At 32.4% G+C, this 23,812-nt stretch overlaps 1 protein-coding gene across 3 annotated transcripts in view; it reads right to left on the reverse strand.

Annotated features, from left to right (window-relative positions):
• Positions 1–23,812, reverse strand: part of LOC106717688 (myosin-2) — an 87,787-nt gene that overhangs the window by 49,601 nt on the left and 14,374 nt on the right. Inside the window, exon 1 of one of the 3 annotated variants that reach the window (XM_045680125.1) lies at positions 22,512–22,750. The exons of the other annotated variants lie outside the window; for them this stretch is intronic. The gene's annotated coding sequence lies outside the window, so the exon portion shown is untranslated. Of the gene's footprint in view, positions 1–22,511; positions 22,751–23,812 lie in introns of those variants that run through there. 3 annotated transcript variants of the gene reach the window in all.

Here is a 23,812-nt window from a genome sequence, read left to right on the forward strand (position 1 = left end):
ACAAGCATTAATTTTAAAAGCAAGCGTAAAAAAGACATGAAAACTAAAAAAAAAACCTTGTTACAATCGTTTAAAGTTCAATTTTATTTACGGTAAAAATCTGCTCAGCTTTAGGCCTCGGTCTGTGTGAACGGACCCTTATAAGTCGATGGCATTTCAACATTAAATATATTAAATAAACAGGTCGAATAGTTCCAAGCCCTCGGATAATAAAACTTTTCTAGCTACCCATAGACAACCGCAATTTCAGGTGCGATACTTTTTACTGTCTAACAAACTAAAGTAAATAAACCACTTCATTCTAACCAGTTATAAAAATGGTTCCATCAAGCTTGCTAAGCGGTGACACTACGCCAACATAGTATTCGATTATAGTTACTAACTGACTACCTAAAAATAATTTAATTGTACCATTACGACAGACCGCCAGATTCCATCCAGACCATCTCGATGGCTGGCAATTCACAACCGTGCGGTTTTCGCGTAGCTTTCTACCGCGTACTGCCGTGTTGTGGAATACTCTGTCCTCGGCGGTATTTCCAAACCGCTACGACTTAAGGTCCTTCAAGAAGCGAACGTATCACCATCTCAAAGGCTGACAACGCATCTACGATTCCTCTGGTATTGCAGATGTCCATGGGCGTCGATGAACACTTTGGTGTTCCCGCTGCTCGTTTGAATTTTGTTTTTTATAAGAGATGGGGCTCTTATAAAAAAAATCATTGAATCAATTATCAGTGACCACATAGTAACATGTCCACATAATAAGAAGGCTCGTTAGTTGATAAGACACAGCTTTCACCGCGCACTGCGCACGCCCTTTCTATACCGGCTACATATATTTGTTCTGTATGGTTTCGTAAAAAAAATCTTGTTCCCATATGTGTACAAACCACACCTGAATTGCGAACAAGTATGCAACTTTATTATTTATATCTCTGTACTAGGAAAAAACTGGTTTCTATAAAAATGATAAATTCTTAAATTAATGAACTTAAATTATATATTCACATACATCATCTTATAAAGTTAAGTATCTACATTATAATTAAAGCTTTATCTTATAATATAATGCAATTAAATTAATCCAGTGACAGGGTAAAGACTAAAGCAATGTTATGTCTAGTTTTATTTCGCCACTATATTACGATTTTATTGTCACATCAATCACTATAAAATTATGCCGAATGACCTTCCAAATGGAGAAATACTACACAATACTGTGTTTTAGTTTATTTCGTTTCCACAACAACCTGTTAATCAATCTCACATGATTACCAACTTGTAGTAGAAATAAACTTTATCAACTATGTAATATAGGGAATTTGTAATAACTAGCTAACACCCGCGACTCCGTCCGCGCGTAATTAAAAGAAAACTTTAAAGAAGTTTATGTATTCTTCCAAACTATATTCTACATCTATGCCACATTTCATCGAGATGCATGCAATCGTTCTGTCTAAACATTCGCATTTATAATATTAGTAAGATTTATCTATTATAACAATTATAAAAACATTAAAACAATTGCACTCGTAATTACACTAATTGAGTACACTATTAAAGAGAAACTTAATGCGGAGTTTTTAATTAAAACTTGTCGGAGTTTTCTTCAATTTGCTTACCAGTATGTCGCGACTAGTATCACTGACATAATTAACGTATTCCTAAACAAATTAACTGGATTAACTCGTTACAATGTAAGGGAGGCTAAGAAAAACTAAGCGAATACATGAAATGTTTTATTGAGGACTAGCTGTCACCTCCAATCCGTCCGCTTGAAATTAATTTAAAAAAAAAACTTAATTTGTCTTGTAACAAACATACATCTATCCACCCATCCATCCAAACATTCGCATTTATAATATTAAAAAGTTAAAAATCCTAAAATTATTGGTACAACATTAATAAATAATCCATACAAAAATAACGTCTTAAATGACCAAAAGCTATAATTTAACTCGAAGTTTTATTATCTGTGAATCAATCGAAACGTCAACGCGATGCTTATTGGTGTTCCACATCGACACCACGTCGCCTACTTTTTATTGGATCGCAAACGACCGCTTTCGTTTAACACGTTATGTAGAAATTGAACATTGTCAATACGTTTCTACTAATCACAAGTCATCTTAAAAAGTATCACTATCAACCGTTACAAATCTACGCAACTACGTTTTAAATCGATGTTCTCATTTTACTAAGAATATTAATTAGGTCCAAAATAAAGTTATGAGAATGAATGTGGATGGCTACAAAGGTAGAGGAAAACCAAAGAAAGTATGGATGGATTGTGTGAAAGAGGATATGCGTAAGGGGGTAAATTCAGATATGACGGCTGATAGAGATGTATGGAGGAGTAGTACATACTGTGCCGACCCTCCATAGGGATAAGGGCAGGTTGATGATGATTAATTAGGTCCAAAATGTGAGAGTTTCGGGCTATATCAACAAGCTTTACGTAAATATCAGAACAATCCAGTAATTAAATGACCAATGAAATGCTAGAAGTAGACTATTTGATCACCGATGTAATCATTTAATCATAAGTGGTTAGTCTTTCAGACTTATTGTATTACTACAAAAATACTGTTAAACACTGTTTAATTAAACACATGTTTTAATCCTTTAATCAACGTTGATTGATATTATTGACGTGAACGTTGTGATATGTTCCATAAATTTGTATGGTACACAATGCTTTCGGTTTAGTACTTTATTATTTATTGGTAAAAATCGCAAGCCTACGCATAATAATGTTTCAATAACCATGATTTGTCGAAAATACGCGCCGGGCGCCAAAGTCACGGTATTAAGGGTTCACGTATGTTTACGCTATGAAGTTTTTGAAACACTGTCTAAGTTTTTTATGGTAAGGCCCATATTTTTTATATTAACCATATCCTTTGTATTAATTAATTTAATGGTCCTTTATTAGATTATGTGCAATTTAAATTGTAATCAAAAACGTTTGTAATTTAAATTAAATTCTTTAAGGTAATTAAGAATTTCCTACTTTACCAATTAAGCTTCAGCTTTATTTTGATAGAACGAGTTTCAATTAGATGAACTTAGTTTAAAGTTAAGTAATGTAATTAAAGCATCTTTGTACTTTAAATCTCATCTCATTAACTCATCGCTACATAAAAAAGTTAAAGCAAAGTATATACGCATACACAGTATATAAAGCATACAGATAGATATGATATATACGAGTAGTATAAAAATCAACCAAAAATATTAAGATTAAATAACATTTTCCCATAGTATTCTCTTTGCCGTTAATGATATGAATCCGGTTAATGTTCAATGTGTACGCATCATTGTTTTCTTTGCTCTGTTTATCAACGCACAGCCGCGTGGTTTGTTCTCGACGCGACAAAAACTCTAAATCTAGATTATAAAATGTCAGCGATGTTGTCTACGATTTCTTTTAATACCGTAATCAAATATCTCTAACTGTTGTTTTATATTAAATTTAATTCGAGAAACGAAATTTCATGGAATTAGACACTATGAAACAACGCCGTTGTTTTGTTTCTTTTGTATTTTTTTAAATTAAGAATGTATTATAATCGATCGATGCCTAAAGAGGTTTTACAGTGATAGATGCCAGTAACATCTGTTTCACGAATGTTCCTGTTTGCCACAATAACATAAAAAATGTAGAAATTAGCGTGTATATATTTCAAAAATTATATAAAGTATATAAATTTTTACGCGTATAATTTTAAACGCATACTATTTCTTTGCTATAATTATAACAAACTTTTCACCTTAACACACATTAATAAAGTGCATTTTCATAAATCATAATTTTATCTATCAGTCGTAAATACCAGATTAAGTCTACTTCACGTGGTATCAATGTAAGGTCGACGTGTAACACGCGTAAGTAAGCTTTTGAACTGGTCTTAATATTAAGTTACATTAAGCCGTCCTGTTCCATGTCTTGATCTGAATTGATCTATCTCTATATGGATTTCTTAACCACTTAAATTGCAACATTAAATATGTTACAAGAGCATAAATTTATTTTATATCTGAGGTAAAAATTAAACACACGATTATTACACTTGAAAACCAGGGAGATGTAAAAATCATCGGATCAATTAAATCAGATTATAATTAACTCAGAACAGACAGTACAGATAGTCAAAAGCCTTTTTAATGCCGGTGATCGTTAAATGGTTACCTTAAAAGCTCAATAGATTTCTCATAATAAAGGGAATTAAAAAGTACGACAGTAAGCATCATATACTAGCCATTTTAGTTATTGACCGTAAAGACTTCGTAAGCACACCACACGTGTAGGTAATTCAGAGGTACATAATCTAAATGGCACATCGCACCGCGCTGTCACTATCTAGATGGTGGCATCTAGTGCTGGCATCGGCGTTTCATTGTGCGCCTTAGCTTTGTAACCTTTATAACCCGCCTGTTTGTTAGTTCGTTCGTTTATGGTCGTATTTAATGATAACATCTTAAGTAGACAAATTATGTAAATCAAGTATCTACCTTCTCTACCTATGAACCTTAGAAAATTTGAATGTCTGTACGTAATACCGAGAAGAAAATATCATATTTCATGTACATGATGTATTAGCGTTACTTATAGCGAAAAAATTTTTGTCTGTCTTTCCGCAAATCCGCGTTTGTTCGGGGTAATCTCCGATACGGCATGACCGATTTGGACGGGACTTTCAATGGAAGGTAGCTGATACATGCAGAAATCACTTAGACAATTTTCTTAATTCCACAACAAAAAGATTCGCACGTGCGAACAATCTGATTCTTCTAAGCAGCGAGTAGCAATTACTGAGCATCTTCATAGTCATTTTAGTTTCATTTCATTAAAAAATCAAGAACCGATAAAATATTAAGTAAATAACAACAGTTTACTATGAACTAAATCAAATAAATAATTATAATGGCTACAGAAAAATCTAGAAGCTGTTATGAAACAGCATCGTATCTTCTGACAGAAGTAACAGCACGCGTCGCCCATCATATTAAGCACGGGTCATTAGACACGCTGTGCTCACCTTAACTATAATATAACATTTAGTTACGGATTCTTCACATACTAGCTTAAAAATAACAGCGCTTTTAGAACAACGACCCTATAAAATGTCAGCTAAACTAACTTATGAACTAGAAATTTACCTTAATGCAGAAGCAGTTACACTCAGTTATTTAGACTCAGTAGATTTAGTATAAAAATCTACACTAATGGGAGCCCTCAGATACCAAAACGACTGTGAGTTCGACTGTAATACATTTAAAGTTGACGTTCGCTTACGTAAGCATTAAGGTGTTAATATTCAAACTGTATGATTGTAACGTAATAAGGAAAACTGTTGTAATGATAAGGTGTAAGGTCACAGTCAATTTTTTTTATTACTTTTTTCAAATTTTTAATCAATTCAATTGATTCTCATGCAAATAGTACCTTCTCTTCTTCACCTGCTTTTCGAGAAGAAAAAGCATGTTTCATCTGAATATTTTGGGATAGCAAAATACCGTAATCCTTTAACTCGCTCGTCCTAAAGTTTTAAAGCAAGCTATTGGAGAGCTATTGTATATCGTGGTTATGGTGTACTACGCTCAAAAATAAACTTGGTAGTTAAGAACATCCCGGGTGGCCTTCATTAATTAAAATCAATAATGTAAACCACGTAATGAGCAATAAAAAAAACTATTCATAAATATTTACTTTTTATACGGCAATATAAAACTTTGTTGATTTAGCGGAGGAGGGGATGGATAGTAAGGGGAATTATCCTCTTTCTGTGTATGTTCCTCCTTTGATTAAAGATAGGCAACGCATCTCTAATTGCAGCCATATATGGGTAGTAGTCACTTAACTATTTTAGCGAATTCAGGTGGCCTCTTGCTTGTTTGTCACCTTTTAATATAAAGAAAAAAACTTGTAATGTACCTACAAAAGCTCAGTTCTGCTATGATATAATTTCTTTCCAAGCAGCGAACAGCTGTAGTAATCATTAGTAACGCGGAGTTCCGTGCAGTGACCGTTACTGTCACGTCATAGCGTTACCTGCGACGAATGTCCCTCATTACACTCATTGAAGGTAATTCTAGGTAATTGAGTTGAGTGTGTCCCGCTAACTGCCATCACTGGCACACGTCGCGTCTTGAATCTTCTAGATTATTCTAAGCCCGAGACTTGTTAAACTTATTCCTATAAGTTTCCAAGACAACTTTTACGATGAAACGATTTGACGTGAATTAACTATGTACTTGAAACATTCGTAGACGAAAATCCTTTAATTTTGCCACCTAGAATCAAATTTAAAAAAGACACGACGTGACCAACGAGCAAGCGGCCACCTGAATACGCCGAAATAGCGAAGCAAACTCTAATCGACGTAGGTGCGGACGTACAGAAAGTGATCCAGCATACCCACTTCCCTTTCCCATCTTTTCCTGTTAAAAAAAGGGTGCGAAGGGAACATGGACTAAAATTAGGCTCCAACACACTCATTAAACGAATCACGGAATTACTTCCTTTTGACGTATACCCTTAAAAATAATCAACATGACATGACCTAAGCAATAAATATTCTGGGTGTAGTATCGTTTGAGATCACAATACTTATAAGCGATATTGCCAACATCTTCAACATAAGCCGGAATTCTGTCTAACATATTGAAATTTAAAAAACTGGCACATTACGCCTCGTAGTTGTTTCGAAGTGATAAAAATTCAACTGGCAACCCACATTCGTGGCAACAATTATAATTTATACGTGTTTTAATGAGAAGCCGCAACCGCCTCGTGAATCGAGATGAGCACGTGGGAGCACGAATCGCTCCAATGAGTCATTACCCTTATAAGCCAGCGATTGTCAAACTTTTTCTCACGTCACTTTACAACGAGATACGTTCTATTTACCTTAAAATATAATTATAGGTTGTAAGACTATTGTTCCTTTGAAGGTTAATCAGAGCGGAGTACCGAAGGAAAAAAGACTATCATGAACTTTCAAGAAACCGTTGCCAGAATTTAAGCAAGAGTTTTACAAGTTTACTTTTTAAAAATACTAAGTATAATTGATTCAGTACTTAATATTTGCGAATTTTATAAAGCAATTAAAAACGAGAAACCTATGCTTTATCATATAAATTCATAATAAATTTTTGAGAACTATTTTAATGGCGTCTCTTTAAGATGTAGTTTCGACAATGGTCTATTGATGAAAGCAGATAATATCCATTGTTACCACATAACGGCATAACTGCATATCCCAAGACCAACACTGCCTTAAGATGGCATTGTACATCAGATAAACGATATGAAATTCAGGCATCGTACCCTTACACCTAGATCGTAATATTAAATGTCATTTTTAAAGTTTACACGTGATTTGACTACAATAGACGGTGCAACAGGAAAAGTGCTACAACCTAAGTTTCAGCATGTTAGCAAAAAGAGGATCTGACTTATCTTACAAAAAAATGTATATATAAGAAATTATCGTCCAATATAATACGAGTAACTGCCTTAAAAAAGGTACCTAATTAATCTATGTGTACTATTATGACTATGTTACATAACTTATTAATTAATTATTGTTACTTCTAATGCTACAGAAGTGATGTTAAAAACGGAAGTCGTAAATGAACCTTAAAAAATTATAATAACTCATTTATGAATAATTAAAAATATGTTTGGAACCTAACAAAATCGAGCAATCTTTGTGTGTGGATCTTAGATTTGATACGTAAACGTGATACGTACATAATTGAATTTTTATTCACCTAGGTCATCGTAAACTTTTTCGCTTTTTATCATCATCAGCTCGCTATACATCCCCACCGAGGGGCTCGGAGCCTACCCCAAGTTAGGGGTGACTAGGCCATAGTCAACCACGCTGGCCAAGTGCGGGTTGGTTGACTTCACACATATCATTGAATTTCATCTCAGATATATGCAGATTGCATCACGATGTTTTCCTTCACCGTAAGAACGTCGGATAAATGTACATAATATGTAAATCGAAAATGGAAAAACACATTGGTACATGGCGGGATTCGAATCCAGGACCTGCAGATTGCAAGTCAAGTGCTTAACCCCTGAGCTACCGACGCTCTACTTTTTATAGTCTATAATAATACCAACTAGTTGTTTCATTATTCATCAAGTTTGATGAAAACAGGTGACTACAATTTATATCCTTATAAAATCTAAAGTTTAATCCTCATTCTGTTCAGTGGGTCATCAGTTGTTAATTTAGTTTAAACAATATTTTATCAGCACGTGTATACAACGTGTTTCTGTCCAGCAGGTTTGAGTAACGGGCTAACTTTCACCGCCGAATTGTAGACCGATTCGTGCGCTCTCCGATACAATGTACAATACTATCGATGTATTGGAATTTTTATATACAGGTGTTATTTAGTATTTTATGAATCTTTACAATAAAAGATAGGAATAAAACGAAAAATAGTTATACTTTTGTTACCGGAGTTTAGACGCGAATGTTAGTCATTCTTCATTATTTTGTTTTACTTTTGTTACATTACAAAAAAAAATGGGTCCCATCTGCAACCACTTCCTTTGGATTAAAATAATTTTTATCAATTTCATAGATGTAGATGTCTGGAAGAATACATAGGCTACTTATTATGTTTATTAGGCGCGGACGGATTCACGGGCGACAGCTAGTCTTACATATTTCGAACACCTATATTAATAGCCGTTAGAATTCAAATTTCAACGCTCAATACAATGATCATTGATTTGTATGCGGTCAATTATGTTTAATAGAAGTATATGTTACGTAGAGTTGAACTGATAAACCTTGCTATTGTATTTAGATGTCGCTAGCCCTCACAGGAAACATATCCGTTGTATTATTACCACAGACATAATAACTAACATAGTACCAGTACATACAACAATAATATTGAAGGTTGGGTATAGACTAGAGCATTTACTTGTTACAGAACAACTAGCCGCTCTATATGTTCTAATGTCACCATTTCAGAAACCAGACGTGCTTCGTAAGAATGTTACATTACATAGAAATGCTTGAGAAAATGCTCTAGTGTATATTCACCTTTCTTTTTCTTTTAATTACGTCCTCTAAGGGTCTGTTCAGACAGACCGGAGCGGAGAGTAAAGCAGATTTGTCGCAAAAAAAATTAAGTTTTATACGATTTAAACAAGATTTAATTTTATTTTGCACGTATTACGTATTTTCAAGAGCAACCGTAAAATAGAAGTACAAAAAAAATTTAACCTTGTTTCAATCGTATAAAGCTCAATTTTAATTGCGATGAAAATCTATTCTGCTCTCAGGCCACGGTCTGTGTGAACGAAACATCAAGCGTTTTATGTGTTAGTCAAATTATTTGATAATATGCAATTGTTTACTGAGCGCATAAGAAGCAGTAGAAAGTGTGCTGCATTTCACTATAAAATTAAGGTTTTTCTGCTTACCCAAGAAATGATAACGCAGTAAACCCAGAATCTGTATTCTTTTGCTATCGTAACATAATTTTCAAGTACATATCCATTGATACTTGAAACATTCCCAAACAAATATTTCTAATTAAATCACAATAATTGCATCATATTTAGTAAGCGACAACACTATTGTATTTAAATCAATCGAGAATATGTCAGTTATGAATTGGTGTTTTGACACTTTGTGTCATTGCAACTTGAGGCCTATTGGAAATTATGACGTCATCACAAGACGATATACTTGACTAAAATCATATGAAAATCTCTGTACATGCAGGTTTAAAACATATGAAGTAATCGTCATTCATTTATTTAGTATCAAATGCCGTACACCATTCACACTTCAACACAAGTAACAATACAAAAAAGTATAATAATTTTTGCCTTGTATTCACTGTAACAGGAAAGAAAAGAAAATCTAATATATAAAATTCTCGTGTCACAGTTTTCGTTACCGTACTCCTCCGAAACGGCTGGACCGATTCTCATGAAATTTTGTGAGCATATTCAGTAGGTCTGAGAATCTATGAGATAAAATATCTAGGACGTCTAGATGCCATAAATTTCACCTGACTTACACGTAGCCTTATTAATAAACAAACATACGTGCGAATTTGTAACAAAAGTGGCCGCCGCGCGTGATTACCTTTAGATTTATTAAAAACATTTAAATTAGTGCTAATAATGCTTAAAAATAATATAAAAAACTCTACAGAACACGTATAACATTTCAGTACAAGTTACTGGCTAGTACGACTTAATTAAAAACGTGTCGTCTTTTATATTACTTTTTTGTCAAAAAAAAACTGCACAGGTTCAATGCTCGTCCAGAGCCTCAGGCCAATCCTGATAAGAATCGAGTCTCGTACGTACTAAATTGAACTGTGCCGATCCAATGATTGTGTAAAAAATTTCGATCCTATAAAAAAACGATTTCACGAATAAACCAATTGCGGATGTAAGTTTTATATTAGTCTTTTGATGTTTTTACAATTTAATGTACATGCTCTATTAGAGTCAATTCAGCATTTGACTACTTCTGGCCTAAATCTTACTATCTGAGAAATATTATAAATGCCAAAGTTTAGATGGAAAAATTATTAAATATTTGTTAGAATCTCCCGAAAATCTTAACGGAAATTGATGACATCTTGCACAGATGTAGAGCATAGTAAAAGGTCGGCAACGCATCTGCAGTTCTTCTAGTGCGGATGTCCATGGGCGTCGATGATCACTTTGGTGTTCCTGCCGCTCGTTTGCCCCCTTCTCTTATTTAAAAAAAAACTTAGTCTGGAAGAACACATAGGCTTAGCTTTCTTAACTTCGCGCTGACGGAGTCACAGACTACAGCTAGTAAACAATAAAAAAATTATTTCATCAATTTATAAAATAATTGTTTTCAATTATCTTAGCTTCCGTATACATTTCCTACACATTATTCTACATATTTTAAATAAAACAAAAACATAGCTGGCAATTAATTTATTGTATCAAGGTCGTACTGAAATCCGTAACAATTCTTTTAAATGCGCTTGCGCATTGTCTTAGTCAACGTTATGTTAATTTAAACCTACTTCTGTTAAAAAATTCGTGTGGATTTTCATAGCTTTGTATTTAATCGATGATTGCTTCAATGACGTCATATTTTTATGGTATAAGCAGAAAGGCTGTGGCAGTTATCACTTTTATAAATAAACTACTGACAATAATGTATCTCTATGTCAAATTTCATCGTCCTTTTAGATGATAACTTGCTGATAAATAACCATCTAACTTTTACATTTACAATATTAGTAAGAAGTAAGATGTTAATACAATATTTTGCGTAAAGATTCTTGAACCTAACTTAATCATAATCAACTGTAACAAACTAGTAATTGTAACTAAAAGTAAGCTTGTATTTATAAATGTAAACCAGTTAGTATTTCCTAAACATATTCAATAGACTCGTTTTTGAAAACATATTTCTAGTTGCTCTAAATCCAATACTTAACGTATAAGGGTACCAATTAAAATAGTTACTTTAATGATTTAATCTATAAATATTCAATCAACTTTTTTATTTATCTAGGTTAAATAAATCTTATTGCAATCTCGTCATATTTCCGCCAATTTCACATACGTATGATAATTTTATCATACTAGCTTTTGCCCACGACATTGTCCGCGCAGAATTAAAAGAGTGAAATGTTTTCATATGGTATTCCAGACTATGTTCTACATCTATACGAAATATCTATGTGGCCGTTCCATCCATACATACATTCTCATTTATAATATAGAAGTAAGATTAAAAACTATTCTAATAATGTTACGTAAATTATATTAAAATATATAACTGCACATTTTAACTATAATTAATTCCACGAATATGATAAGACGTTTTTAAATCTAATGCTTGTAAAAACATCCCGTTACATACGCAATGTCTGTCATCGTCGACCACTTATCTTGAGCCCCGCGTGTGTGTCAACTCAAGTATAATCTCTTAGCAAATGTCACCGCGCTCATTCCCAGGTTAAGTGGTAAGTGACATTTAGCGGTCGTTTTGCACATCAATTGTACCGTTAGTACACTGTATCTGCACTCATCACTCCAACTAATGGAGCGTGATGATTTAATAGAAACAATAAACAGTTAAAAACCACAAAAAAAGTAATAAGTTTGTTATGTGTTACAACCAAGGCTTGAGAAAGTTAGAAGGACGATAACTTACGATGTATAAAATTAACGCTAAAAGAATAACTTTAACTCATTACTTTACAAAGTTATTTGCGTATTCAATCTGTCTAAATTTATTGCACAAAACAATTTCATATTATATTTTAGAAGCAATTTAGTTTACTGGACGATTACAGAGCATAACATATATATATACCAAAAAAATCACAAGATTCCGTAATCAAAAGATCACGTAGTTACGACATTTGAAGTTACTCGTATATTTGGTGTGATTTCGCTATTTCAATATATAAGACGGCATCGCTAATCAAATTATGAAACACTAGCTGACGCCCGCGACTACGTCCGCGTAAAATTTAGAGACAACTTAACTAGTAGCCTATGTGTTCTTCCAGACTATGTTCTACATCTATGCCAAATTTCATCGAGATCCGTTGAGCCCTTCTGGACATACCTTCTAACAAACATCCATCCATATATCCGAACATTCGTATTTATAGTAATATTAGTAAGAATTGTAGATAGACAGTGCGATTTGCAAAGCCACAGAACAGTTGCTACGTTGCTAACCGGTCTATCTAGAAACTGGCTTGAAAATAGTGCGTAGTGTTTGCTTATACTCGTACATCTATGCAACTATAATTTTCGTTTAAGTTGAGATTGAATTTTGATTCGCGCCTATTTGTAAAAACAAACCTGTCTGCCGCATTCAAAGTTGTAAGCGGGACCCCATTACTATAGTATTAATACCAAAAAGCAACACTTAGTTAAGATTCTGAGTACAGCAATACTTAAATTATTAAGTATTAACTTCAGATAATCTTCTATAATGTATTATCGGGTATGTAAATCACAACATGGCTATCTATAAAAGATATACCCATTGGTAATCTGATCAGAGATGCAAAAGAAATAAACGACATCTGCATAAATACCCCGGAACCAATTTCCATTCGAAGATCTTCAGATCGATATACGTGAGGAAGAAAGATTCAAAAGGAAATAACATCTTTGTCTTCACTTGTAAAACACGTAAAAGCATTTAACAGAGCAATGGATGAACGATGTAAAGATGAGGAAGTGAACTTTCATTTCGACCAAGTCAGTACGAACACCAACCGGAACAAATTCTATAACTATTATTAATAAATAATTTAAAAAAAAATTGTACCACAAACATTCTAATATTACAAAAACAACTTCTACTTAGTGTTTTAATATTTAACTTGGACAATGTTATCATTTCGGTCGAGACACACAAACCATTATGTCAATATTACGTAGCTGTTAATCAAAATTACGTGAAATGCAAGTGTAACATCTGAATTACTAAAAAGATAACCTCGTTTCTATCACATTCTGATGTTGCAAATTATTTAAATTCACGACCGCAAGACTGAGTTTTACATTTTACTGTCTATCTCTTCAATTTTTTAAAAGCATATTCATATATGAGTTATATACTGAGGGTTTATGAGATTCATTTCAGTATTTAAGATAATTGAACGAGGGCTTTAATAGTACATTTAACTATATACTCGTATATCTACAGAAAATATATAAAAGGTAATTCAATACAATCACTGCACCCCTTTTGGCTTTTCCCCAATGTACCCTCTCACAACCCTTTTAACAAACCTCTGTTTCCCAGAAATTTATTCGACCCTTCTTGCTATAAAATGTGAAACCACTCAAACTTTAAAGAGTTTTCACTAAAACTATTAAAATTATTCCATAGCTCAACGCTCGTGCTCTTTACTTTCACAAGTCATCTGAGTAACTTGGTGAAATTAAATTGTTAATTACAATATTGAATGTTTTTAATTCATATCAAAAGTGACAAAAACAGTATATAGGTCTTAGTAGCGATCCTTGGGGAAGCCGACATCAAAAATCATAAAGAAGTATAATTGCTCATAATACTAATAAAATAAAAATACCTATTATTATAAATTAAGATACTTATTCGACCTTCAATTGATCTTTAACAATTATCGTTTTTTTTAATTTCTTTAATTGCATACATAGCTAAGAGAAACTCAACGCTTTTCTATTACTAGATAATCATCCGAATCCAATTTGTAAGAGACCGCGGCCATTAGCTTAGAAAGGAGATGTGGAAAGTTGATATCACTTTGTTAATAAACAAATAACGACATTTTCTGCACCTCGATTCCTAGAAAAGGTATTAAAATACAAAGCCATTCAATTTATTAATTTATATCTTACTTTAAATAAAATATTCTCAAAATTTCTTTCAATTTTTGTGATCAAATATTTGTTTGCTTTTTTCGTAAGAAATTTTAAAATTTCACTCTTTTCTAAAAACCAGAAAGCGATTTAGAGGACCACAGTTAATTAGGAAATTTAAAATTTCTTAGAATACCCAAGAGAAATAACAAAAAGTAAGAAATTTCCATTTTGTAGATATCAAACAAGATATTCAGAAGCAAGATATTGGATATGTTGTAATTTTACCTATTTCACAATATAACAACTTTAAAAGAAAGAAGAGAATTTATTTGTATTTTCTGAAATATGAAGAATATGATTGGATTTAATTCAATTGAAAAGTTCATTGAAATGGATAGATTTGTAAGCCATCTCTGAGAATAGTTGTAATAATGAAGCGGACTATATAAATATTTATCTTGTTACTTAAATAACATGGAATTAAAATCGTACAACGTCTAGCCAAAGAAAATACAATAAGACTTGATAAAGTAACGTTCGCACAAAACGTAATATCAATAAATAGGAAACCTAATTAAAGGCGAGAAACGTACGTGGTGTGATTTCTAAACCGAACGTCGCAACTATACTGAACAACTGTCGAACACGCAACTTCGCAACCAAAACCACTTCTAATGGTTACGTGTCATTTGTATACCCTTTATGTTAAAAAAATGCACAGAATTTCAACCGTGTTCAAGCCCGCGACTTTGTCCATGGAGGATAAATGAACGTTCCTCAATTTAGACCAGAGATCCCCATACTATTTTGGACAAGTGACCCCCTTTTCCAAAATGAACCTTTCCATAGATCCCCATGGCCAAATTATCTACTTTTAAGATCAATTATTGTTATTATTTTTTTAATTCTAACTTAGCTCAATAGAAGAAGACAGAGTGAGAATTACCAACGCTTTAACGCCTTTGGGAATCCCTGATTTAGACCTAGAGCTTACGTTGTAATAGAAATTTTAGTACAAATTTTTCGGCTGTGAGTATGTCTATCATTCGGCTTTAAAACATGACATTAAGTAAACACAAATTTAAGACAGTATCTACAGATGTTATAAACCGAGTAAAATGTTTGCTACATTTCAATTAACCTACTTGAGACTTTTTAATTGATTTTCGGAACTGAGTAGTCGTTCGCTTGATCATACAAATAAAAAGTAACTTCTGCAATTTATTGGGTGGTTCGCCCTCCATTAAAGTGCTCAATGACTTTATTGACTAAAGCATAGCTTGAAGTGAAGCGAAACGAACCGCGTAGAGAAATCGATGGCCCGGTTGAGTAAATAACGAAAATATTAAATGCAATACATTGAGTGCAACAGACGTTCGCGAAAACTGTGTAGACATCGACCTTAATGTATTATGACTGACATAAATATACAGTCGCAACACATGTCAATAATTATGTAATAAATTAGATGAAATGTATGACATCATAGTTTGGTCCATTGATCAATAGACATATTGTATCCTTTACTCTTTATGTAAATTATACCCAAACTTGTCGATCGTCGGTGGCTCAGGGATTAAACACTTGACTTGCAATCTGCAGGTCCTGGGTTCGAATCCCGTCATGTACCAATGTGTTTTTCGATTTACATATGTACATTTATCCAACGTTCTTACGGTGAAGGAAAACATTGTGATGCAACGTGCACATATCTGAGAAGAAATTCAATGATATGTGTGAAGTCAACCAACCCGCACTGGACCAGCGTGGTTGACTATGGCCTAGTCACCCCTAACTTGGGGTAGGCTCCGAGCCTCTCATTGGGGACGTATAGTGAGCTGGTGATGATGATTACCCCAACTTGTCTTAAATACGTGGGATAAGTCTATAAAAATTAAAAATATCTGATTTTCAACAAAGTTCCAAAAAACTTCCATTCATTATTCGTGGAAGTTACATTCTTTTTATGGATATGATACTATTAAAAAATATTAACTAGTTTCAATTCTCCTGTTTGCGTTATGTTTTTAATTATTTCCAATGAAATACAAGCCAACTACAAATCCAATAGAGCGTGAAAAGTATGCGTTGGGTAGAGAATACACGCATTTCCCCGCAATATCGTGTAGTTTTGAGCAAGACAAAATCTGCACCAATGTTTACATAACATGTTAATAACGCTTATGGAGCTAATCTTCTCTAGATTATGTTTTTCGCAGGTAAGGCCAGTCTAAGCCTTATGGCAGCTTGAGGTCTTCACTGATTTCGGAAATGTGATGTCATTTGTTTCATACTCTTATTCGGATTGTGGGCTGGTGTCAGTCGTATTCATTGGTGTTAAGAATTCTTATTGCTTGACATTTAATTACCAAAATATCTGTAAGGAATATTGATGTAAAGTGTTATAAATGTAAAGTCAATAACAACATAGAGTTGTCGTGTCGTTCTCATCTTTCACAGCATCGTGGCAAAACGCTAACATCGCCACTTCAGCTCTATCGATGTTCCATTTCACAGGGACTTTACAGTTATGTCGTCACAATACCAAGATTATACCTCGTATTAATATAATAGTAACCGTTCTTATAATACTATCTCTGTCACTGCATTTTGTCACTGTTGTGTGGTTTACGATTTTGATGGATTCAAATCTCAACATATTTAAAAAGAGTCTAACATTAATTGTCAAATTTCTCATCCCTATATTACACATGTGTTTGCTATGAAATAATGTACGTCGAATCTAAATATGTTTTATTTTTTGTAATCGAATATTACGTATAGAACGAATTCACTATTACGAGAGAAACCAGTTGAAATTAAAATCATATCGCGTGAACGTTCCGTTTGAGTTACTTGAATTTGGTTCGTCTGATTTATATGTTTCTTGTACGTGTTTGAAAACTAGTTCATGATACGCTGTCTGCTGATTTAAAACAGAAAACTGGAAACGTTTCGCCGAAAATGTATATTATTTTGCGAAACTGTTACAGTTTTATATATTTTACCGTAATTATGAATGTAATTATATGATATGAATCTTTAAGTTTTATTATATCTTAACGCGAGTCCAATTTTTACTCAGTAAAAATATTAGTAAAGTGTTTTCAAGTTATAGCTTGAACTATTAAAATCTAGATTACATTACTCGTCTACTTGAGAAAGAAATCTACAAATGCTTTAAAAACTTAATCTATATATATAAAATAAAGTCGTGTTAGTTACACTATTAAAACTCAAGAACGGCTGAATCGATTTCACTGAAAATTGGTGGGCAGGTAGCTTAGAACCAGGAAACGGACATAGGATAATTTTTACCCCGTTTTCTATTTTTTATACCGCGCGGACGGAGTCGCGGGTAAAAGCTAGTTGGATATAAATAGTAATATCCAATAAGACAACCTAAAACACGAGTATCAAAGTAACCTAAAAAAATCTTTATATTTTCAATCAAAGTATAACTGCATCAAAACAGCAACGATGGCTTACACAAAGTTCTCAATGCCTATTGAATGCAAATAGAAATACAAGTCGTAATAAAGATCATAAAAACAATTCTGTTTGTTTTGTTCCCTCGCAGACAATGGCCGATGCAAGAGGTCGAGGGCTCAATCGAATGACCTTACTAATATTAACAATACAACAGGTAATATAGTTGTAAAAATACTGCTGATCAAATTGTTATAACGTCTAAATTGATCATGAAAAATCAATAAAGTTGTTACTAACATTACAAGAATCTATTTTAATCGATGTTTAGTATACATACGACGGAAGAAAGTGATTTTGTCGTATCTCAAAATATCTAGTTTTACACAAGAGCCAAAAAACTATTTCAAAAAATCATAATTCCTAAATTAATAAAGATAGGAAGTTGAACATTGGAATATAATATTTCTATTAATCAAACGTTATTTGATACCGTTAATTGGAGTGTCCTAAAGTTACTACTTCATTGATTTTTTACTAGTTACAGCAATGATGTTAACTTACTTATTTGAGCCAATTTTCGAGATACAACATTTCCGTTTTCTGCCGTCGTATAATAATTCCATTTTTAATTTTGAAATAGGAGATAAGTTTTCCATTACACGTAAGTTTCTTTAAAGACATTTTATTAGAATTTAACAGTTTTTGAAAGCTATAAATTACTTTAGTGATAATAATTAATATAGACATTTCAGAAATGTCCAAAAAATTTACATAAATTGTTCCTTTTTTTGCTTTAAATTATCAAAATTATCACATTGTTTGTGGTAATATTGTTTTAATTAGTAGAGTGATTCGTGACAATGTACCGAGGTCGAGAGAAAAAAATATCAAGCTAATGAATTTTTCACACGCGCAACATTATAACGTTCGGCCTAATTATATCATTGACTTTTACCACAAAATAGCACATGCGAAAAAACCATCTAATTACAAAAACATCGTTTATATTTTAATAGAATAATCTGCTTGGAGTACCTTTGCCTTTACATTGTTTTTTTTTTTTTTCATTTTTACTTCTAACTTTGTCTATATTATATTTGTACCGTTGTATAAATATTGCCATATTTTATGGCCGTAACAGAAACGACTTAAAATTTTGATCTTTTAAAAGATAAAATTACATAAAAGTGTTAAAGCAATATTAAACATCAAATTTAATTATTATTACCATACAGATCACCACATATTACTTGCAGATAAAAAATACAAGTTTCTTATCAATTTAACTCGAATATTGAAGGAGTAATGCATAATAATAACCTGTGTTCGGTGCATAAAAGAAGTTTTATACGTGTACGCGACAAGAATCCGTTATGATGCCATCGACTTGTTTATGGCCACATCCCAGCATATGCGTTATGGTCACACACGCTTATATCCATTTCCATAAAACTCAAAATCGCGTATATTGTTATAACTTGCTTTTAACATTGCATATGGAGAAATTCGTTATAAAAGAAAGTCTTAACTAGCGTTCAAATGTTTATAATATAAAGACACGCATGGAATGTTCAGATGATATGATTTTACGTAATACTCTCTCTTAAATTTCGTGTTCATTGTCTATAACTACTACCAGCTATATCTGTGACGTCATTAAAAGTCTATCATTTGCTAAAACCACAGATTGTAAAACAATATTTTTCACTTGTATCACCCTCTTAATGTTAATTAACTTGTTATAGAAACTCTTTTGAGTTAATGGACTTATTATAGCTTTATCCCTGGTTAAAAGAAAAAGTTTAAAATATAAATTCCAGCGTTATAGTATTTCGTCACTTCTCGCCACCCATTGTCCTGTTTATTTACATACATAATATTTTAAATAATCTCGTATGGATCGCGAAATCAGTGATAGTTTTTTTTATATTAGGAGGTGGCAAAGAAGTAAACGGCCAACTGAATTCGCCGAAATAGCGAAACGACTGATGCCCATATACATCCCTAGTTTCAAATTTATTGCCTACCTTTGATCGACGGAGGAGGAGACGCACAGGAAGGGACCATTGCTGGCGTCTACGACTTTTAAAATGGTGGACAATATTTCACTATAATTATGAGTCAATGTGTTGAAATCACTTAACGATTCTGAGTGCGGCAGTAAATATCATTTAACCATACTTCTAATGTATTTATCTAAGCTTACAAAAATGTCACAATAAAAGTAATGATTAGTGATTTTAAAAATGTCCAATTTAAAAGTGTTCTTATTCTAACAACATAAGTATCAAATTACTTTAATCACATTAAACTGTCGTAGTTATGCAATATTTTTTTATTCCGACAGTAGCGCATACATTAGGAGATAAGGACGTGCAGGGAAGATAATTATAACAAGAAAACATGACTCTATTTTTGAGAGTATGGCATAATGCAGTAACTCTATTGACTTGTTACGTAATGTCATTGAAGACAACGTTACACGGTTGCAAGTATAACCAAGCTTTTCTTTATATTTAATATTGAGATGACAGAAAAATATCAAATTGTGGGCATAAAAATTCAAGGAGAAGACATTGGACAAATCAACTACTGAAACTTTTGCAATATATAAGTTGCTATAACCGTTATAAAAAAAATTGCCTCGCAGCATAAAACGACTGTCGCTTTTAAAGTGAAATATCGCCAATAAAGAAGACTGCAAATTGATAGAATTAAATTATTTATTTTGAATTCTTAGAAAGCTTTGAAATCATTAACCGTCTATTTGTAATCTATATTCCTAATAGCAAACGTTAATATGAAAGCGCGATCAATTGTAAGCGAAGTGCAGATATTTTGCCGCACGGTAACCATAGAAAGTTCTTTACGAGCAGACAGACGGACCGAATGACAGTAATTTATTATATGGAATACTCGAGAGATGGGCGGTCGTCACGTTTTTGTCCTTGTTCGTGGCAAAACTGATGGTAATGAAAACAGAAATGATCCAAGACGGTAAATGGGATTTGCAAACACTATTTAAAACGCAAATAGAATTTATCCAGTAATATGAATTACTTTGGAATTCTGAATTCAAAATTAAATATTGAACTCAGAAGTCGATTTAAGTGGGAAAGACAGAGATCAGTTGAATTCTAGATCACTTTTTTACAGGGCATTTTTTTTTAATAATACTGGCAACTAAACATTCCTAAGTTTAATTGTATTTGAAGTAAGTAAAAAAAAATTGTAATACAATTTAAGAAGGTGTCATTAGTAATCTAGCTTTATCTCAGAATTTAAATAAAACTTAAATTATTTGAAATTGCAATGCAATAGTTTCGATTATAAACTTCACGTTGAATAATGTCGATAAGTGTCCATTGTTGACTCATACACCTACACGGGACAATCCATGAATTTGAATCATAAAGTACCTTGTTGAATAAAAATTTTATAATGTAAAATGGCACAATGCAATTAATTTTAGTAAACAAATACAAAATAGTGTAAAATTATCAAATAAACATAAACTCTTCCGTCTTTTTAATCCGAAATAAAGAAAGTAATATACGACTAGACCTAAATATTTACAAAGTAGGCTCTAACACACATTAATAAATTGAACATGTTAACATAGTTTTTGGAATGTCTATAAATTCTAATATTGTGTAATATAATTCGTATAACTTCCTAATTTATATTCGAAACGTCTGCATTCACTATAACAAAATTTTAGAATATTTGAATGCGTTTCAAACATTTCATATGACAAAGTTCTTGCTATATATGTATTTAAAATTCAAATCATTATCCGGACATAAAATGTAGACACGCTTTTTGTTTATATTTTTTAAAGTAAGCAAGACATGAGACCAGTCTTTACAGGCCAATAACGTACAGCTACTGGCCATCAAACTAGGGTTACCATATGTAAAATCTTTTTTTTTATAATCTAATTTGCATACTCAAGATTATCGTAAATTTTTTTTTATTCGGATTCTGTGGTTGATTTACAATGTTAACTAGCCTAATAAATTTAAAATAAAACATGTCAAATAATTTACTTTTCTTTCCTCCTTCTCCGCCTCTTTGGACCTCAAAGGGAAGAGTTTGGGTTGGTGGTTGTAATAATATCTACAACTGTATATACTTAAAATAGTAGAAGGTCTTCTTGTTTAAAAGCTAACCAAAACTAACTTAATCAATAAAATTAATTTGTAACACTAGTTTTTTATTGTATCTTACAAGTAAATCTTAGCCATGTTTTTCGGACAGACTTAACACAGGTAGATAATTTAAATTCCTGTAGTCCTATCGATCAAACCAGTACTTACATTATTCTTCCCGTGTCTCGAGGAAAGCAAAAACATAATTATGTAGGTTTGATCGGATTATAAGAACATATACTTAAGCGTAGTAATCACATTATCGAATATTTAAAAATGCGAATATTTCAATGTAAAATTTTTCATGTTTAAGTGGTCAAATAATTTATTTGCACATAATTTTTGTATTTATTATATAAAACTATTTGCCCCAAATAAATACGTAACTGTTAACATCATAAATATTCAAAATACATAACAATTCAAAAGATTTGACCTACTACATTGCGACTAACGGCAAATATTTAAATTTTATTTGAATTCAACACAGATTGGAAAACTATAATAAAACTATTACTTCTAAAAGGTATACTTGTCAAACTAAAACATAAAATACTTACAACGATAGAAAGTAAATCCGAAATATGAAGTCAAAGCAATTGAGTTAGATCACGACTCCCCAGTCACTGCACACTCACAGTCAACAGTTTATAACTATTAAATAAAATAGAAAACAACTTATTTAACACTACTAGTCACAAATAGTAAGCACTTTTTTAATTTAATTAAACAATGTTGTTCACACGACGGTTTTTGAACGTTATTTTCAAACAGAACGCGTAACGCTCTATGACAGTTTGAAATTCAAGATGGCAACGCGTGCGCACTCCGCGGCAACTCAACTTGGTATGTTCTGTCGGTCCGCCAGTCACTGTCGAGTAATTCGTTTTTTGTTTCGACGCGCAACTCCAGAGAATGATAATGGGACCGTATTAATTTTTCCTGGCTCTACTTGTAAAGTTTAGCACTTTAGTAAAGTTACATTACAAAATAATTTTCCTTATGTTGTTTAAATGTAGTTATCAACATTATTATTTATATTAACCTAAAATAAACCTAATGGTATTGTTTGTATTATTGGATAATATTTTAATAGAGTTATCAAAATAGAAATATCAAAATATTGAACACTTGCATTAAGTACTTAGAAAGAATATTGTTTTAAATATTCTTTTAGCCTCTTTCGTGTTCAAATCAATTGTTAAGTTTTTTATCCTGTAATATTTTTAAGACACCTATTTGGGTTTTTTATTTATACTCTAGGAACGATGCCATGATTGAAATACAAAAAGTAGCATAAACAGGAATATGGAAAATATAATCGTTGCAGGAGCGAGCTGGTCTTATCTTAACTGCCATCGTCTGAACCAACGCCGAACTGTTGTTATAAACATGAATTTCCACTGCCCCAACACCTATATAAAAACATAAAAGCATAAGCTTGCAGCCTTACATATGTTAAATTAAAAGGGGTTTTAAATTCCTTAAAAATTGCTCCCGCAGTATAATCGCCTAAGGCAAATTCACACGCTCTCTACATGTTTTGGATTCTCAGTTGTTAGTGGTTTTTGTTTTAGGATGCCTCCGTTCAGTAACCAGATACTTCCTGTGGGATTCTTTCCCAACAAGTTAATCACGACACAAAAGCTTTGCATTGATTTTGTTTACATTGCAGTTTTAAAATGTTAAATTGTTTATCAAAATCTGTTACTTACTCTGCTTACTCTTTCTAATATATGGGTGTTTTTCACAAAAAATGACCCTAGCAAAATCGGACTGTCCCACAACTTTAACCATTTTTATTTTTACTTTCTTATATAGGACATGTAAAAGTGAAATTTCATACGACCTACGTAAATGT

Source organism: Papilio machaon, chromosome 11, assembly GCF_912999745.1.
Source record: "Papilio machaon chromosome 11, ilPapMach1.1, whole genome shotgun sequence".
Lineage (NCBI taxonomy): Eukaryota > Metazoa > Arthropoda > Insecta > Lepidoptera > Papilionidae > Papilio > Papilio machaon.